This window comes from Cupressus sempervirens, chromosome 4 (genome assembly GCF_028749045.1).
Source record: "Cupressus sempervirens isolate cs-2001-9-10 chromosome 4, ASM2874904v1, whole genome shotgun sequence".
Taxonomy (NCBI): Eukaryota; Viridiplantae; Streptophyta; class Pinopsida; order Cupressales; family Cupressaceae; genus Cupressus; species Cupressus sempervirens.
This window is the reverse complement of record NC_143121.1, coordinates 591,288,430-591,305,705: the sequence shown is the minus strand read 5'-3', so window position 1 is coordinate 591,305,705 and position 17,276 is coordinate 591,288,430. Positions and strand designations below refer to the sequence as shown.

The 17,276-nt window shown below is 36.2% G+C and overlaps 1 protein-coding gene across 2 annotated transcripts in view; it reads left to right on the top strand.

Annotated features, from left to right (window-relative positions):
• Positions 1-651: 651 nt before the first annotated feature.
• ETR1 (Signal transduction histidine kinase, hybrid-type, ethylene sensor) overlaps positions 652-17,276 on the top strand; it is a 36,743-nt gene continuing 20,118 nt past the window's right edge. Inside the window, exon 1 of one of the 2 annotated variants that reach the window (XM_089826069.1) lies at positions 652-1,333. The gene's annotated coding sequence lies outside the window, so the exon portion shown is untranslated. The remainder of the gene's footprint in view (positions 1,334-17,276) is intronic. The other variant, XM_089826070.1, reaches the window with a different exon arrangement.

Genomic DNA, 17,276 nt, shown 5'->3' with positions numbered 1-17,276 from the left:
TTGAGGGAAAGAAGATTAATCACTATTTAAGGTTTGCGCTTGGGCACTTGGCAATAGTTTTCTGCCAAGGCATGAACTAAAAATAGAAAAAAGTCATCACTAATGCTGGTGACCTTATAAGTGTTTTTAAAAAAAACTATTAGTTTTAACTTTATATAACTTCAAAATTTGTACACTATTTTTTTGAAAAAAAATGTACTTTGACAAAATTTCCCTACATTCAATGTTATGAATGACTTGCACAAAAAATATATATTTCAACCTATGTACACAATTTGATTTACAAACATCCTTCCAATTTTTACAAGAGTGAAGAATCCCTTACATCCTTTTTCCCATTAACAAAACCTATTTAGTTATTATTAATAATAACAATAACATGTGTAGTATAAATTGACATTTCTTTTTGATAGGATAAATTATGTTTCTTTTATTAGTATAGTATTAATACTATATGATTATGTTTCAAAAATTATATTTTTAAATATGATTGTTTAAGCTAACAAAGATTTAAAAAGTTAAACTTCTATCAATATCTATTATAGTATTTCATGAATATATATATATTGATATTGTAGACCTAAAAAACCCACCAATAAGAAGTGAGAAAAAAGTCACAAAACAGCCCTAAACAATCACGGTACACACAGCAGTTGTTTTTGGGTCAAGTTGCATTATGGAGAAAATAGATAATATTTTTGTTGTTGTGGAATAGAGAACAGATTGGAAAATAATTTTGAAACGGGAACCGAAAAGAGATCGGAGGAGTGCTCTAATAAACAGGATTGGTGACTGTGACGACATCATCCAGCCCTCCCTCACTCGTTAAGCCTCCATTTCGTTTTTCTGTTGATTATAGCAAAACCCACTAATTTGGCTCTTTGCTGACAAGTTAGGGGATTCTAAACAGCTATTTCAATCCAAATGTCCCCGATTCCTTGTATTCCTTCCAGTTATTTTCTACCCGTTTCTTTTTCGTTCATTTGTAATGTCCTCTATTCAATTCCATCCTATTGCTGGTACAAGTAAGGACAACCACAGACCAAAGAATATCATGCCCATTATTTTATTGAGTGGAAAAATGATCCCTTATGGCAGATGAATGTGAAAGAAACAAGGACTGCGCACTTTAATTCGACTATTTCGCAAAGATTTCCTTTTTCAAATCCTCAATCATTTTCATTTCATCTCATTTGTATCATATTTTCTTTTACGTTTTCTGCTGCAATTAACAGAGGAAATGTGTTAAAGGGGTTGATCTAGGTTCCACCGATGGGATATACAATCATCTCGGCAGTAATGCTTGGAGTTTCCGGAACATATGTTATTTCAGGTATTCCAGTCCACGTCTGTTTGTAATTTTTTTTGGTACTCGCCATGAATTTAAATCCCTAGAGTTAATTTTTTCAACCGTGGTTTTTAGCAGAAGCCCATTATTTGCGAACGTTAATGAAACCATTGAGTAGTCAATTTAAACATTTGAGCTTGAATTTCTGTATTTGTTCTTTAATTGCGATTGTCGACGAAAATACTTGAATATCCAGTTGGATTATGCCTTACAATGTAAAGATTTCTTTAGTATGACGAGTACCCACCGGTCATGTGCTCTGTCCCTGAGAGACCTAATGTTAATATGGCCAAATGGGTGTGGTCCTTTGTTATGTAGATGTATAGTTGATGCTAATTAGCCGATAGGCTTTTACATGGTGGCCACTTGATCGTCTCACGCAACCGCGGCTGGAATTGGTATCGGCATTTGATAATTATTTCCAGCTGTTTGCCTTAGTACTGCCGCTGCTGTTAATAGGGTTACTGAAACAGGGCGTATTGGAGGACGGCGACTGAGAATAGCAACCGATTTGGCAAAGACAGCTTGGAGAGTCGGGGGTAAGAGATAACAATTCCAAAGCTTACTACCGAAGAAATCACCTCCACCAGATTGCTGGAGAGTGATTCTGTTCACTTTCGTAAAACACAGGGTATGATTTTCATCTCTTTTGTATAGGCGCGTGGTTGGGGCTTCTTTAACACCGATAATTTGTGGATTTCCCACAGAGGCCTCAATGTCAAGTATCGATGCCATCACATATCTTCAATCTGACTGCATGGACAAATATTCTGCGAGCTCTGGAAATGTCATTGTCGTGGAGGCTTTGATGGAGGGAATTGAAGCGGGAATTTGTTGATTGGGGAGCGCTCAAGGATTTCCAGGGGTGGAGTCCCTTGCGTTTGGCTGCGTCTCTTGACTTTTGCGGCGTTATGGAATTGATGTTGGAGAGGGGAATGGATACAAAGGGCAGGGATAATGAGGGTTTCACGGCCGGGGCTGTCAATCTGAGTTATTTAACACCTGATTCTTCTTAGTAACACACCATTTTCTATTTCAGTCATATCTGCAAGAATACGATTTGTGGTGTTGTTAGGGTTTTCCGTTTTCGTGTTCAGACAATTATGTGCATCAGCATGCTTAGGAGCTGAATTTGACTCGTAGCTTGATGGCCTTGCTTCTCCTTTTCCCCGAGGAGTTTTCTTACAGTTTCGATGTTCTATTTTGTGCTTTTGAAATCTGTAAATATATCCAGCAACGTTGATTTTCACTGTAACCTTCTTTCAGACTGCTTCCATCACTAAACTATCATGGCCCTTTGCCAGGACTGGTGACAGGGGCCATAATCTCCATATTTAGCCCACGTGCATCAAAAGGATGCACATAGTCCAGATGTTCTTCTTACCACTATTGAGCTTTCAATATAAGATAATGCAGTGTTTTAGTAGTTGGGCTCTTTTAAATAAATTACCTAGTCTGCCTTTGTAAGGATGCCATTCAGTATATCCACTGTAATTCTTAGTACCTACTATCTTAAAAATATAAACCAAAGAAATGTCTTTGTATGAATGGGGTATACTCAAATAATACAACCTCACTGTTTTAATCCAAACCATAATTGCGTGTCAACCCTCCTGGTGGAAGAATGTTAAGCTTCACCATTTTCATCAGTCTGTTCTAGACAAGTTTGTGTCTCAACCTTCTTTATTGGCCTTAATTTGTCATCATGTTTGTATTATGATTTAATTTTCCTCCTCCCCAAATTTGTTGCTGAGAAGTAGGATAGGATCATAGAGAGTAAAATTTGCTTTGAAGGAAATCCTTCATTAGAAAAACCATTCTAATGGACACTGACCATTGGAGATTTTAGAAATTCAGGTCTCCTTGAATTCATTGAATTGATTTTGGAGCCCAGACACGAGAATTTTGTTACTGTTTTTAGTTCATTCTGCGTGCCTGCAAATTTATGCACAGTTTCTCTGCATTAATGCTTGATTTGGCACATTTAAAGAAAATGCAAATAGGTCTCAGCTTCAGTAGCAGCAGTTTCAACTAGCTCAATCTAATGGTATCTATTGATAGAAGGTACCTAATTCATAAGCTAACCCAATTGTTTTCACCCTATTATGAATGCTCTCTAAAATTTGGGTACCTAATAAACTGTGATGCTTGATTGCACAGAGAATGCTCATATACAGCTGTTTATATCTAAATCTGGGCATAAATCATATATAGGATATAAACAGTGGGATTATAACTTTACATATAGCCAGACTATGAACTACTTTTTTTAGTTGCCTAACATATGCCCTGACTTTCTGAAGTTATTAATCTGGGAGTCATAATTTTTTTGGGGGACAGAGGTTTGGCACCACATAGACCAGAGACCATTTATCTGCATTTTGGGAACTGTGATGTACCTTAGAGAAACAAAACAAATCTGCTGAGCAATGTAATTTTTCAGCCTGAAGAGTTGTTCTCTGAAAACAGTGAAATGCAGGAAATCTTTTGGCTAGGAACAACACAAAAATGGCTCTAAACTGCTGGCAAACTTGAGTCATTAATCTCTGGGCATTTCCCATGGCTCAGCCCTTTAACTTGAATCTTGTTTTATTACTTTGTTATTCTGTAATCCTTTTCACTCTTAACAGCTATTAGGATTGACGTCTTGAAAATATAGTAATGCTCAACTGCAGGGACTGAAGTTGGATGTGTTAACAGTACATTCTGCCTTCCTGAAGCCCCAAAAGTTGTAGTAGGACTGAAATTGGAAATTTCATGATCCTTCATGTCTGTTTGTGGTCACTAATCATTTGCAACTATTTTGGATTGTACCAAGCCACCTTACAAATTATCATTTATCGTTTGGGCATTCTCAACATGATGATGCAAGAAAATATTTGGATCTGTTATTTGAAATTTTCGAATCTATTGTGAATAACGAGCAGTTGAAGATCAGTTTGAATAGCATATCCGTGATGTTGGTCAGTTTCAGACTTTTACAATTAAAGGTCTGAAGCTTTAAATTATTCCCTTGTTTTTCGTATTTGTTGGGGGTCACCGGAACGTATTACTTTATGCTAAAACCTTCATTCCAATTATACTAGCATATCCTTGATGTTGTTCAGTTTCAGACTTCATTTCACGACTAAAAGTCACAAGCTTTAATTGTTTCCCCTATATTTCATACTGGTTGTTGAAACATTATACTTAATGTTAAAACCATCATAGCAATTATACAAGCAACATGTCTATCTTGGAGTCAACATTCTGCAATTAATGATCAGTTTGAAATGCATATCCTTGATGTTGTTCAGTTTCAGACATTGTTTTAAAATTTAAGGTGAAAAGAGTTTCTTCCCCTGTTTTTCATGTTGGTTGCTGGAACATTATACATCATGCTAAAACCATCATAGCAAACGCTTCCCACTCCTTTTCCATCGAATTCATGGACTTGACGTGCCCTCTCATGCGGTGGCTTACCTCCATTACTTATTACGATATGCATTTGCAATTCCTGACTGTAGAGGTGGCATCTCTTTGAAAGCTTCTCTCATTGGAAAGCAGAGCTTCATTTCAAAGAATGGTACCTTCTAAAACTTTAACCATTAAATGCTACCGGCATTACCATTGAACCTTATCTGGTGCAAGCGCTAGTTTGTTAAGAGCTCCAGAAGTCAAGTCATGCATCTTAGTCGTTAGTTTGGTGGCTCATTCAAGGAGGGGTGGCAGTAGTCTAGATTAAAGGGGTGAGTTGGAATTGGGAGGAAATTCCCAGATAGGTTTTGTGAAAGGGCAGTGTAATATGTTGCAAAATCAGACATGAGAAAGGTTGAAATGGAAGGACTGAAAACCCAAATATGCAATCAGAATGCTCTACATTATTCTGAGTTAAATTAATAACCAGAGGACACATTCATGTCATTTCTAACACTTTTCTTTTCAGAAACATTTTTCCTCGATATGATATGGAAGATTTGAAATTTTAACATTATCATAATATACCTAACACCTTCTCTTTAAAAATCCAGAACTGATATGGATGGGTTATCGCTTTCTCAAAGAAATGCTTCTACCAACACAGAGAAACGAGTCTGAATTTTCAGATAGAACATAAATGTTTTCGTTTTTCAACGGTTTCTTTTTTCTTTGGTAGAGTGATAAACATTCACATCCACTGAATGCACCATCAATCCAAGGATAACATCTAGGTGAGAATCTTTGGCTGAGGGTTACGTACTCTGCCGAATTTTGCATGCCTGAGACTTAAAGCTAGCTTAAAGCTTTGTCTGGATTTTGGCCTGTACTGGTATGGATGTTATAAAATAGGTAGCATGCTAAGCAGGGCTTTAGCTTGGGTCATCATCACGATCTTTCACAGTTTCACCTCAGCAACACTTCTGTTAGAGAGAATGAACTGGTGGATAAAATGAATCAAATTAACTTCATCATTGAAGTGAAGATTTCTGTAGTGCTAGAATTGTTATTTAGCGTGGAAACAGATTTGAGAAGAGAGTATGTTGGAGGCATCAGTCTGTGGTCAGAACTGTCATGAGCAATGCTGGGCCTAGGATCATGACATATGAGAGTAAGTGGGGGAGTCACGTAATGTTGTATTTGCTATTTGAATTTTGAGCAATGATCTTACCTGCCTTGAATTTGCTATCAAATTGGTGAACTTTTGGACTTACTACAGTCTGCTGAGCACTACTCAAGGTTGAAAGTGAATCCACAATTTTCTAATAGTTCCCTTGCCTCAAATTTGGTGATATGGGGGGAGATTGTTGGTAGGGGGTGGCATTTTGTTGACACTATTGGCAAACCCTGGCAGGACTGGATACCTGAACTGTACACCAGTCTACTTGCATCCGTCCATGATCAAGATAAAATATAGAATTATCTATCAATGCTAGAGACGTGGAGGGTGCTAATGCATCATTTAGGGAACTTACAGCTTAAAGAATGCATAGTACACTTAACATTTCATAAAAATATTGTAAATATATTTTTCTTCGAGTGTAGTAGAGGCACAAAATCATTAGTATCTTAGAGTTTAAGTCTAATGCTGCCTCATCCTCATCCTCTGGTGAAAGGTCACTCTTTGTGTTATTTTTCTGTCAGACTAATTGTTGGATTATTTCCTTGGGTTTAATGGAAAATTGTCCCATCATCCACAGCTGATTTATTTCATCAAGCGTTGCATTGTTGAAGGCTATTTTACCTAGGTTGTGTTTGGCAGATGCTTCTATGGAAAATTATAAACTTCTCTGTGAGGATCTTTGATGTTGCAGGAAGACAAAAGAGTAAAGTAATTCACAGCTTTAATGCTAGCTTTTGTTGGCATTTATCTGTCAATTAAGTATATTATAATTTTCAATTGGAGATTATTGAAGGTAGACAAAAGTATCTCTGTTACAATAATATCTTGAAACTAAAATGGAGAGACACTGGAATTTTGCTGGATAGGATGGCTGTTGATACTCTAACAGGCTTTTTAAATATACCACACTTTAATCTACACTGAAAAGTAAAGCTAGAAATCAAAATGTTATGGTTTCCTTGAAACACTTGCAGCTGATGGTAATTCTATGCTCTCTGTAATTTTCCTATATGTGTGTTAGATACTTACGAAGTTTTCAGAGAATTTATCTGTCACGATAACTACAAGGATGCCCTTATTACAACTTGAATAATTAATACGATGATTTGTTTTCAGTAGAAAAGCTTTAAGAGCATGTTGTGTACCTAAGCTCAACATTCTATAGTACATAAGTATTGATCATGTAGCCCTAGCCCTTAGTCTTAGTTTTTTAAGTAACATTTTTTTTGCCTTCGGAATATGAAGAGTTGATTCACGAGTTAGCCATGAGTTAGTTACGATTTTCTTTCCCATTGAGCATATAATAATAGAAAGCATAAAATCTATATTGTATCTCTCTATCAAACATATTTTATCGATGCAATACAAAGAGCTGCTATTGTGTGAACATTCCATCTCTGGTGAGCTGGTGCTTGCTGTCTTGAAATATATTGCTGTTCAATATATTTCTACATTCCTTTTTCTGTTATTGTTTAGAATACAGCAATTCAGCTTCTCTGTTCATGCATAGTTGAAATCTTGTATCTTTCTTCTGCGAGATTTTGGAGTGCGACTGTTTCTATCATTATCATTGGTTTGCTTGTTTGGGAGAGTTAGATGTTCTGATTATCTTGAAGCTTCATGGGCTGGGGGAGGTCCAACACCATTGTTGCAAGGTGTCTTTCTTGGCACTAGGCTCTTGTTAGGAAACAATGCTAATGCTCCAACCAACTTTACGTCCTCCTTTTAATATCCTCAACAGCTCAAATTGTAAGCAAACCAGTTTTGCATAAATGTCTAAAGTAAAATCAATAGGCTGCAGAGAAGTGTCCTTGAGAAACCATTGCTAAAATATGTAATACTCTGTATGATTGCCTAAAAATGGCATCAATAGGTTGTTGTAGTAGTAGCAAAAGACCTGCAAATCAAAATTAGAAGCCAAGCCTTTCTGTTTTTACCAGACATGCATTTGTTTTTATATTTATTTATTTATTTAAATTCAAACTTCCATATAGGGGAAGTTATACATAAGCCATTGTAGCATTTTGTTTACCATTGACATTGTGTCACAGAAGTGTAAATGATCTTCAATTACTGGGGTTCAGAATGGGAAAATCTCGGCAAACGAGAAGAGGATATAAATATTCCTAAAAATGGAAAAGAAATTGATAGATCCTATGCCAAAAAGAAGCAGAAGTTCTGGGTCAACATCTTGGAAATGAATTTTGAGTTCTTGAATAAATTGCTATTTAATTTTTAGTTACTGAATAACTTGTGAGATAAACCTGAGTCACGGAGTATTAATGAGCTATTATCCTTTATTGAAATCATAAAGATTTTCCCAGTTTTTGCATGCTATACAGAAGAGCGGCTAGACAGTTTGAATGGGCATGATAAAACTGGTAAGCCAGGAGTGCTTGTGGGTTTTTCTTGATTTTTGCTATATTTCCCCGAGTTTCCACGATATTTTCAAAAATTTAATGAATCATATAACATTGTAACATTCATCATAGCAACGTAGTAACATTTATAAATCTAAAATCAATTATCATTCATTGAATCATCATGGAACATAACATCAAATGAATCAAATCGAATCATCATAGAATAAGAACATAGGATAGCGTCAAATGAATTAAATGAGAGTACAAATTTCAATTTCCTACATTCATAGATATAATTCCTCGAGACAATGAAAAGAGTATCATATCATATATTAAACTACAAAAGGCTGCAAGTTTCAACAAAATGAAAAGCTAAAGACTTAAAGTATCATATCATATATCAAGATTCAATTATCGTTGCATTAATATATCGTATAATTTCAAAGTCAAAATGAAAACAAAGATAGTATGTTGCTGCTCCTAAGGTTTGGTCTGAGAATACTAAATATTGCTCAGACTGTATATTGCTGCTCCTAAGGTTTGGTCTGAGAATACTAAATATTACTCAGACTGTCACCCTCAATCTGTAGATTTTTCACCAAACCCTTACAGAATCCGTTCACATTCTAACAGCAGCAAGAGAAAATGATTACTTACTTGGGCATAACTCTGTTCACTCGGGCCAATATATACACAAATTGCAAGAAATACATGATTTGATATTTTGATATTAGTAATAAGTAGTAACATATCTAAATATTTAAGGTTGCCTCGAGGTGTGGGGCCCATAGAAGATTAGGAAAAAATGCAAATATTTTATAAAATTACATTATCTCTTGCCTTCGATTGCTGGACATTTCCATCAGTCCTTGGGACGGTTAGGTCAGGGACGGCCAATGGTTTACAAAGGCTTTGTTAACCGTCCCCGAGTTTCTGGGACAGCTTCTGTAAATTTTGCTTCATCGGGGATGGCTAGGAAAAATTTCTGGCTGCTTCCGTCCCCAAAACCATTTCCGAAACGGGTACATTTAAGGTGGAAACACATTCCCCGGTAACATTGGATTTTGCTACTAAATAAAATACATGTTTTGGTTTATTTGCTTGAAGAACATGGCTACTAAGGTTGTTATATATGTAAATTATTCCGGTTAAAAAAATGTGATTTAAATTGTTTACTTAATGCTTGATGGGCACCCTTTATCTATTATGGCCAAGTCCCAATCTTGTCAATATTTAGTTTTGAAGAATATTTTCTGCATTGTTGCTTAATTTGGTTGGAAATATTGCATCAAGTTGACTTCATTAAAATCAAAGTCACATGACTTGGACTTGGCAATGGTTTAGTGAAGCTAAAGAGGAAGAGTACATCTCTTACTTCTTAAACATTTGCCAAAAATGAGAGAAAAAGTTGGGAAATATTAAAAGAATGATATAAGAGATATTTCACTTCCATGGAAGTTTACTAAATAGAAACTAAAATAAACATATAAATATGTTTATTAGGAAAGAGTGATAAGATAGACGAATTTTAATGTCTCTGGCAAAAGTGGTCCTTAGGGATAATCAAAATGTGTCCAGTTTTTTAGAAGATTGTTCTTATGAGTATGAAATACATTATCTTTAATATTTATAATCACGTATAGTTATCAGTGGTCTATGACTGCACATTATTTATTAATTAATATATTGAATATATGTTGTTATGTTATTTTTTATTTTCATAAAGAAGATTCATGCAACATGAGTTTTAAAACATGGGGAAGAGAGAGAGTAACTTTGGTGAATAGTTGACTCTTGTTTTTTTGGAGAGTAAAGTCAAACTTGGGAGCAATTGCTCTTTTGGGAATTGTGTAGTGAGCATGCTTAAAATATAACCAAAGTTGCAGTTTATGGGAATCAGAAACATTTCAATTCCATGTACTGATAATTTTCTTTTATTTTTTTTCACTCAGTTATTTGAGAATTGGTTCTTGTTTGAATTATTCACCCTTCCAATGAATGTCCTTGCAATTGACAATATCAAAAGCCTAAATTCATATCACAATTGGCAGTTCTTGCACGGGCAGGGTTGACATGCTCTCTTTTGTTAAAACGATATTGTATTCATAGTAACATCCATCTATGTTCTCTAGTTTGAGAAAACAAATGACCAAGAAAATGATAATGGAAGGAATAATTCTGCAGTTGAATTTGCTCGAAGACCTAAAAATTGTTAAATAATCAATAGCTTATGCAGTTTGATAGCTCCTCCAAGTTCCTTCTCATCTTTGTCTGTCTCTACTGATGTTTAGAGAACATGGGAATTGTTGTGACCTTCCATCACCCATCGCCCATGCCTGGGGCCCCTCCCTGTTTGAGCAAAGCAGAATTGAAAATGCCAAACACAAAATCCACCATGGATCTCATGTCACCTATTCGCTGGAAATCCATTAATTACGGAGTGCAAGTCAACGGATATGGGGGACAGTCAAAACAAAACAATTCTATGGTGTCCTCACAAATGCGCTCTCCCAAAACCTTGGAGCGAGATTTTGCGTTGATGACGGAATGAGCTAGGAATGAACAAAATCATTGATATGGTGGAAACTGTGCTCTCCATAAATTGTGGAGAACACTTTTCTACATACCATGGAAGGTTTCCAAAGGATGATTATCAAGGTTGCATGGGTACGTGGGTACGGGAACGGGAACGGGTACGGGAGCGGGTACGGGTACGCATATTTTTCAAAATAGGGGACGGGGGTACGTGTGTAAGCCTTATTTTTTCTATATAATTAATATTTTATAGAAAATATAAAAATCAAAATATTTGCCATGACTCATGACATTGAGTATTCAAAACAAGAAATTTGAAAATATAAGCCATAAGTCAAATATATATATATATGCTATTGTTGAATGTTTAAAGTATTTTTCATAATTGGGGACGGAGGTACTTGGGTATGTCAAACTTACTTAAAAATTACACTTTAATATATATAAAAAATCTGATTTTATGAGTCATGACAATGGTTTTTCAAAACAAGAACAGTGATAAAGTTTGCAAATGTAATGTACTATTTTCAGTTTCAGATTTGCTATATGTTTGAAATAATAATACATGATAAATGCTTAGATGCATAACAAAGAAGGCAGAATTTAAACATGAACAAGAAGATCCTAAACCATATGAGAATGACATATTGCAAATGATAAACTTTTAACTTGAACAGTGATAAAGTTTATTGTTAATGAGTATCAAAGTTTCAAACTGATTTGGTATTGAATTAAGTTTGATAAACAACAAGCTAATACAAAAACAAAAAACCAAAAAAAAAGATCAGAATCTTAATCAAGGTCCTTAGCTATGATGCTCTCCACCGAGTACCCGGTACGTGGGATACGTGTACCCGGTACTTGGGTACGTGGGTACGAGTACCAGGGGTGTGGGTACGAGTACCCATGCAACCTTGATGATTATCCTTAACACCTACTAAACCCCTCTCTCCCCAAGCTCGTCAAGCTCACTTTTTCTTCTAGTTAGGAATTTCCTTTACTGTGGATAAATCCACCACTTCCCTAAAATTGCGCTCCCCATGATTTTAGGAGCGCATTTTCTGCCTTGTCTGGAGTAATGCGCCGGGGGTAGAAAATCCATGACTTTGTGGAGCGCACATTTTCTCTCATCATGGATTCATTTCGTCTCGGATGAATTCCATGACCCCCTATAACTGCCGGATTCCAATATTTGTTAGTGCACATTTGGCTTCACCAAAAGAATTTTTTCTCTTGTTGATAAAAATCCATGACCTATCCAAAATCACACAAAAAAGAAAATTTGAGAAATTCAAAACCTTAAAAATCCAAATAAGTGTGAAAATCGCAAAATCCAAATAAGTATGAAAATCAAAAAATTTTGTGAAAATAAATTTTGGAGAAATCCAAAGAATTGGAAAAGTTCGGAAATTTGGAAAAATAAAATCTTGTGAAAAAGTCAAGCCTGATTTTTTTTTCAAAATAGTGGAAATCAATTGGAAAATCAGAAAAGGAAAAAGTTGGGAAAAAATTGACAAGGATGAAAAAAGCGATAATCTTTCAAGAGGGTTTATGGATTTTCATGGAAAATTAAATATCAATTTTTAATAATATTTAATTTGATTTTTAAGAATAATCCAAAAAATGAAATATTGGAAGAAATGGAAAGAAAATTTGTTTTTTTGCATTAAATCATAATTATTGATTAAATATTGATTTTTTAATTAATATTTAATTAATTAGTTCCAAAGAAAATCAAAATTGGAGGAACTAGAATATAACTTCGTCACAAAATCTAAGAACATCAAATTGTAAACAAGGAGAAAAGCGACAAGTCGCACCAACAAATGGGAATCTTGGTGGCTAAGTAAAGCAACTTCCTAATATTAGCCCACAATTTTAAAGGAAGCTTTTCTTAAAGATGACTTATATAAGAAACCCTTTCATTCATTCCCTCTCATACCTAGAAAGTTGAAGAGCGAATTGAGAAAAGGAGCAAAATCTTGAGAGTTTGGAAGGAAGATTTTTGGAAAAAAAATTTGAGATTGTTGAGGAGGTTTTTGGGAATTCACGACAAAGGATCTTGAATTTTCTCAAAAAGTTTTCAGTGAGTAGTGGAAAATTGCATGTTTCTTGAGAAAATCTTGAAAAGTGAATCTCGAGGAGAAGAGTTTGAAAATCTTGATGAAGTTCCAGAATTTGTCTTTTGGACAAATTGTATCTTCTTTTTATGCTTTCTACATATTCTTATGTATGGACATTTTCTGTTTTGTAGGAAGGAAGAATGGTAGAACCTAGGGGAATAGGAGAAACACAAGGACAATTGATAAAGAATGAAAGAAGAGGATTCTACCCGAATCCAAAATCATGTCAAAGTGGGCAACCTGAATCCAAAATCATGTCAAAGTGCGCAGAAATTGGAGATACAAGCCTCGACGGCCTTGATTTGAAAGAGTTTAATTAGAGGATGTTTGGATACAACAACCATCATCCAATGCACCTAGCTATCGGAATTGTGAGAAGTGAAATTTTTCCTTTTAGCATCTAGAGTTGATCGCAGAATGTACCAAACACTATAGTCCTAGGGATAGAACAATCAGGGATTTAGAACGAAATATTCTCATGGATTTTTCTCCGGCAACCATTTTTGAAGCATTTGGGATTCCTTCTCACCCAAGGATGGTCACGGAAGCACAAGAGCAGGCACTTAGAATCTACACCTTTGGAGTCCATTTCTGTGAAGAAATAATCAACAAAAGATGGTTGAAAAAGAATAGATCACATCATTCCAAGATTCCTAAGGAAATTGTATGGGTCAACTCGTAGGGGGAGTATAGTGACATGATCATGATGCTGAGTTGCATATTTGACATGCCTCATTCTTATAGATTTGAATCTTGGATGTGGTACTTCGTTGAATAGGTGATTGGATAGATTGGGCTGGGCTCATAAGTAGCAACCTGAATGAACAGTTGATGAATCTAGAGCACACAAGGGAATTTTACATGAGCTCTTATGTTCATCTACATGCCAGCACAGAGGATGAATTATGATGGACTACGATGCAAAGGACCAATTGGAAGCAGAACCCAACACTTGAAAGTTCATGAATGCCACCCACAGTTGCATTTATATTCCAAGGATGATTACATAAGGGTTAATGATGCCTTTGCCATGCGTATGGTGAGAACACTGCAAATGAGACTAGATATGAGATTATAAGTTGGTGCGATGAAGTTGGTTGAAGAGTATGACGACACTTGGTTCATTCAATTTCCTATCTTTTCATACATCCAAGTTCAAGAATTTTCCTTGGAGCTGTACAAACTTCCCAAATACCCAACAGATAAGGTGTTCTTGTTAGAGCTTACTCGACAACTTATAGCCTATGACAAGACCCAGAAAGGGAAGAAGTTGGGATTGCAATTCCGAATTTCCCGAAGGAAAAACTGGGCTATGCCCATGTTTGAAGGCTGAAAAGAGATCATCAGATGAGCTCTACTTCTTCCTCTTCCACTTTATTCGAAAAGGCCTGATTTTGATCCCTACAACAAGATCACACTAGTAGCGGGATCAAAGTACCTACATAAATTTCACCTTGAGGATTTTTGGGCAAATGCTGCGATGAGAACGAGATTAGAAGGAGGATGCATTCTAGATTACCATTGAACATTATCAGAGCATGCAACATATTTCAAGTTCCTAATTAGACGGAGGAAGATCCAAATGTGATGCGAAAAGGATTCAATCTGGAAATGATAGTTCAGCCATATGATTGGAAAAGGAAAGAAGTCATAGATCTGGATGTTCTTTGAAAGCCAATCTTAGATTTTACGAAGTGGTGGATTGAGCGTAAGCTTGAAAAACTAGTTGCACTAGCAAATGGATTCACATATAGATTGATTGGTCACCAATTACTTAGGGATGAAAGACTGGGACAAATATCTGAAGGGACTATTGAAGAAAGAGGAACTCCATTAGAGGATGTAGGAACCAAGAAGGGGAAAGAGGTGTCTCGAGAGATGCATCCTAGGAGTGGGAAAGTCATCCAAGAGCCTCAACAGAAGAAGTAGAAATATGGAAATGCTCCCTCTTCTCTGAGTCACACTCCAGTGTTCAAGAGATAGAAGCATTTGAAAGGCAAGAAGTAGAGACAAGCATAAGGAGAATTGAGCAAGAAGAGAATTTGGATAGGCCAATGCATGATAGACTAAGTATAAATGCCTATGAAAAATTTGTGCAAGGGAGAGGGAGAGATCAAGATATAGCTATAGAGGAAAGTCTCGCTACAATCTTAGAGCAAGAAATGATTGAGGCCGAAGTTGGTCCACTGGAGGAGGAAGCTCTTGCAGTAGCAATACATATTCCAAATGTTGAAGTTGTAGTTCCCAAAGTAACGGTGGATAGTCCAGGAGGTGAAGAGTAGATCAACATTCAAGCAGTCCAAAGGAAAGAACAATGGGTGATCCCAGGGGACCAAATTATACCCATTCCAGAATGGTTCAAGCAACAAATTCAGAAGAGTCAACAAAAGGAGGTTAATCCGGCAATTGAATTACAGGAAGTTTTGGCCCATGCAAACCGATCAGAAGAGCAAGGGAAAGCAAAAAGATTCACTATGGTTGTCAGAGGAGAATCGAGGTCTAAAATTTTGCAGATTGCAACTCCTATAGTCAATGAGAGTAAAAATCATATTGCTCCAAATGAATTCCATGTTACAGAAATAAATCTGGGTCTTGCATCCTAGGAGCGACTATTAGAAGAAATTGATGACTCTACTCAAGCTTTGGAAGATAGATTGAAGAAGGTGGAAGAAGGGTACGAGAAACAAAAAAGAGAAATTAGAGCCTTATGTTATTACATCAATGGCTTGCCTCATCCAGTAAGAGAGGAAGGTCCATCATTCGTCCCTCCGACAGGTATTGTTGCTGAAGTGGAAGATAATAGTGATAGGATCAAGCAGATTTCTCAAGGTGCAAAGTTTTGGGTCGAAGGAATTCAGGAGGAAGCCTTCAAACATGCAGAAGAATTAATGCAAGTACATAGTAGGGCATTAGTTGCACTCTCTAGGATCCAGTGCATGGGGAATCATGGGAGGATGAGCATATTTACCAAGATGAAATGACTTCAGATATTCAAAATCTGATGGAGACCCCAAAGCAAGCATTAATCAATGGTTGAGTTATCAACGAGGGGGTATCTATGATTTTCTTCAATGGTATAGTGTAGTGATCACAATTAAGGAAATGTTTGAGAGCTTCACCAAGGAGTTTGCTCGATGGAAAAAGGTGGTTGGCAACATCAAAAAAGGGGTATCCAGTACAGTTGCATCCTTGTTGTCACAAAGATTGGTGGAAGATGAAATGGCAACTGATAATTTGAGAGTCAAGTTAGAGGAATTCTTTTGACTGAATGTCTATGAAATAGATGATTTTGAGAACTTCTCCATCTTCTCGAATACAATGCACACCACTCAGGACTTACTACCAAATTGGGAGGAAAGCTTGGGAAAAGCAGAAAGAGCAATTGTAGTGCTAGAGTAGAGTTCAAGCAAGAATCAACACCAAGTGTCATTACAGAAGAGTTGGAGACAGTCTTGGATCGATTCCATGCCTTCAAGCGGGGGAATCGAGGATAGATGCATTCAATGCATAGTGGGTGTTCTTAGTGGTCATTTATTGCACCCCACTCCCTTACTAAATGAGCATGCATAGTGGGCATTTATTACCCATTATAGTAGTGGATTCCTTATTGCATTAATGGAGATTCTTTTTGTTTGCCCTAACCCTAATTAGGGCTGATGTGGCACGATCTTGGCCATCGGTTATTGTGATCATCTGGGCAGCCTGTTGTAATCGAGGACCTATATAAAGGCCTCATTTCTCATTTGTAAAAGGAGGATTTTCTGAGATTGTTGCTATGAGCTACTGAGATGATAAAGTTTTCATTGAAGCTTGGTGAATACTTGATGTGTCTTGGTGCTTGCTTGTTCTCTTAAATTCCCTCATTTAGATTAAGTCTAGTTTAGTTAAAGTGTTGTGATTGCAATAGAGAATATGATGGTGTATTGATGGATTGCTTTGGTTCATAATTTTGACATTTTAGTGATTCTAAATCGTTGTGCAAAATTAGCTTGAACCTATTTCATGCATATGTTTAACTTCGATCATTCATATACATTGTTCTTTATGATGGTGTACATGGTGGCATGAAAATCTTTGGCTTAACCCTTGAAGATTGCACAAGTTCATGTGTAGTTGTAGTATAACTTGGCGAAGCGGAGCTTGGTAAATTGAGGAATTTGTCCACCAGAGTACCATTTTTTGTCATCACTACCCTTAAGATTAGAATAGAATTCTTGAACCCTATCCCATTTCATTTCTGCATATTTTGTGAAAATCCAAAAAAGTACTTCATTGCAAAACCTTTAGATAGCTCCCACATCCAGTATGGTTTGAAATGAATCTGAATA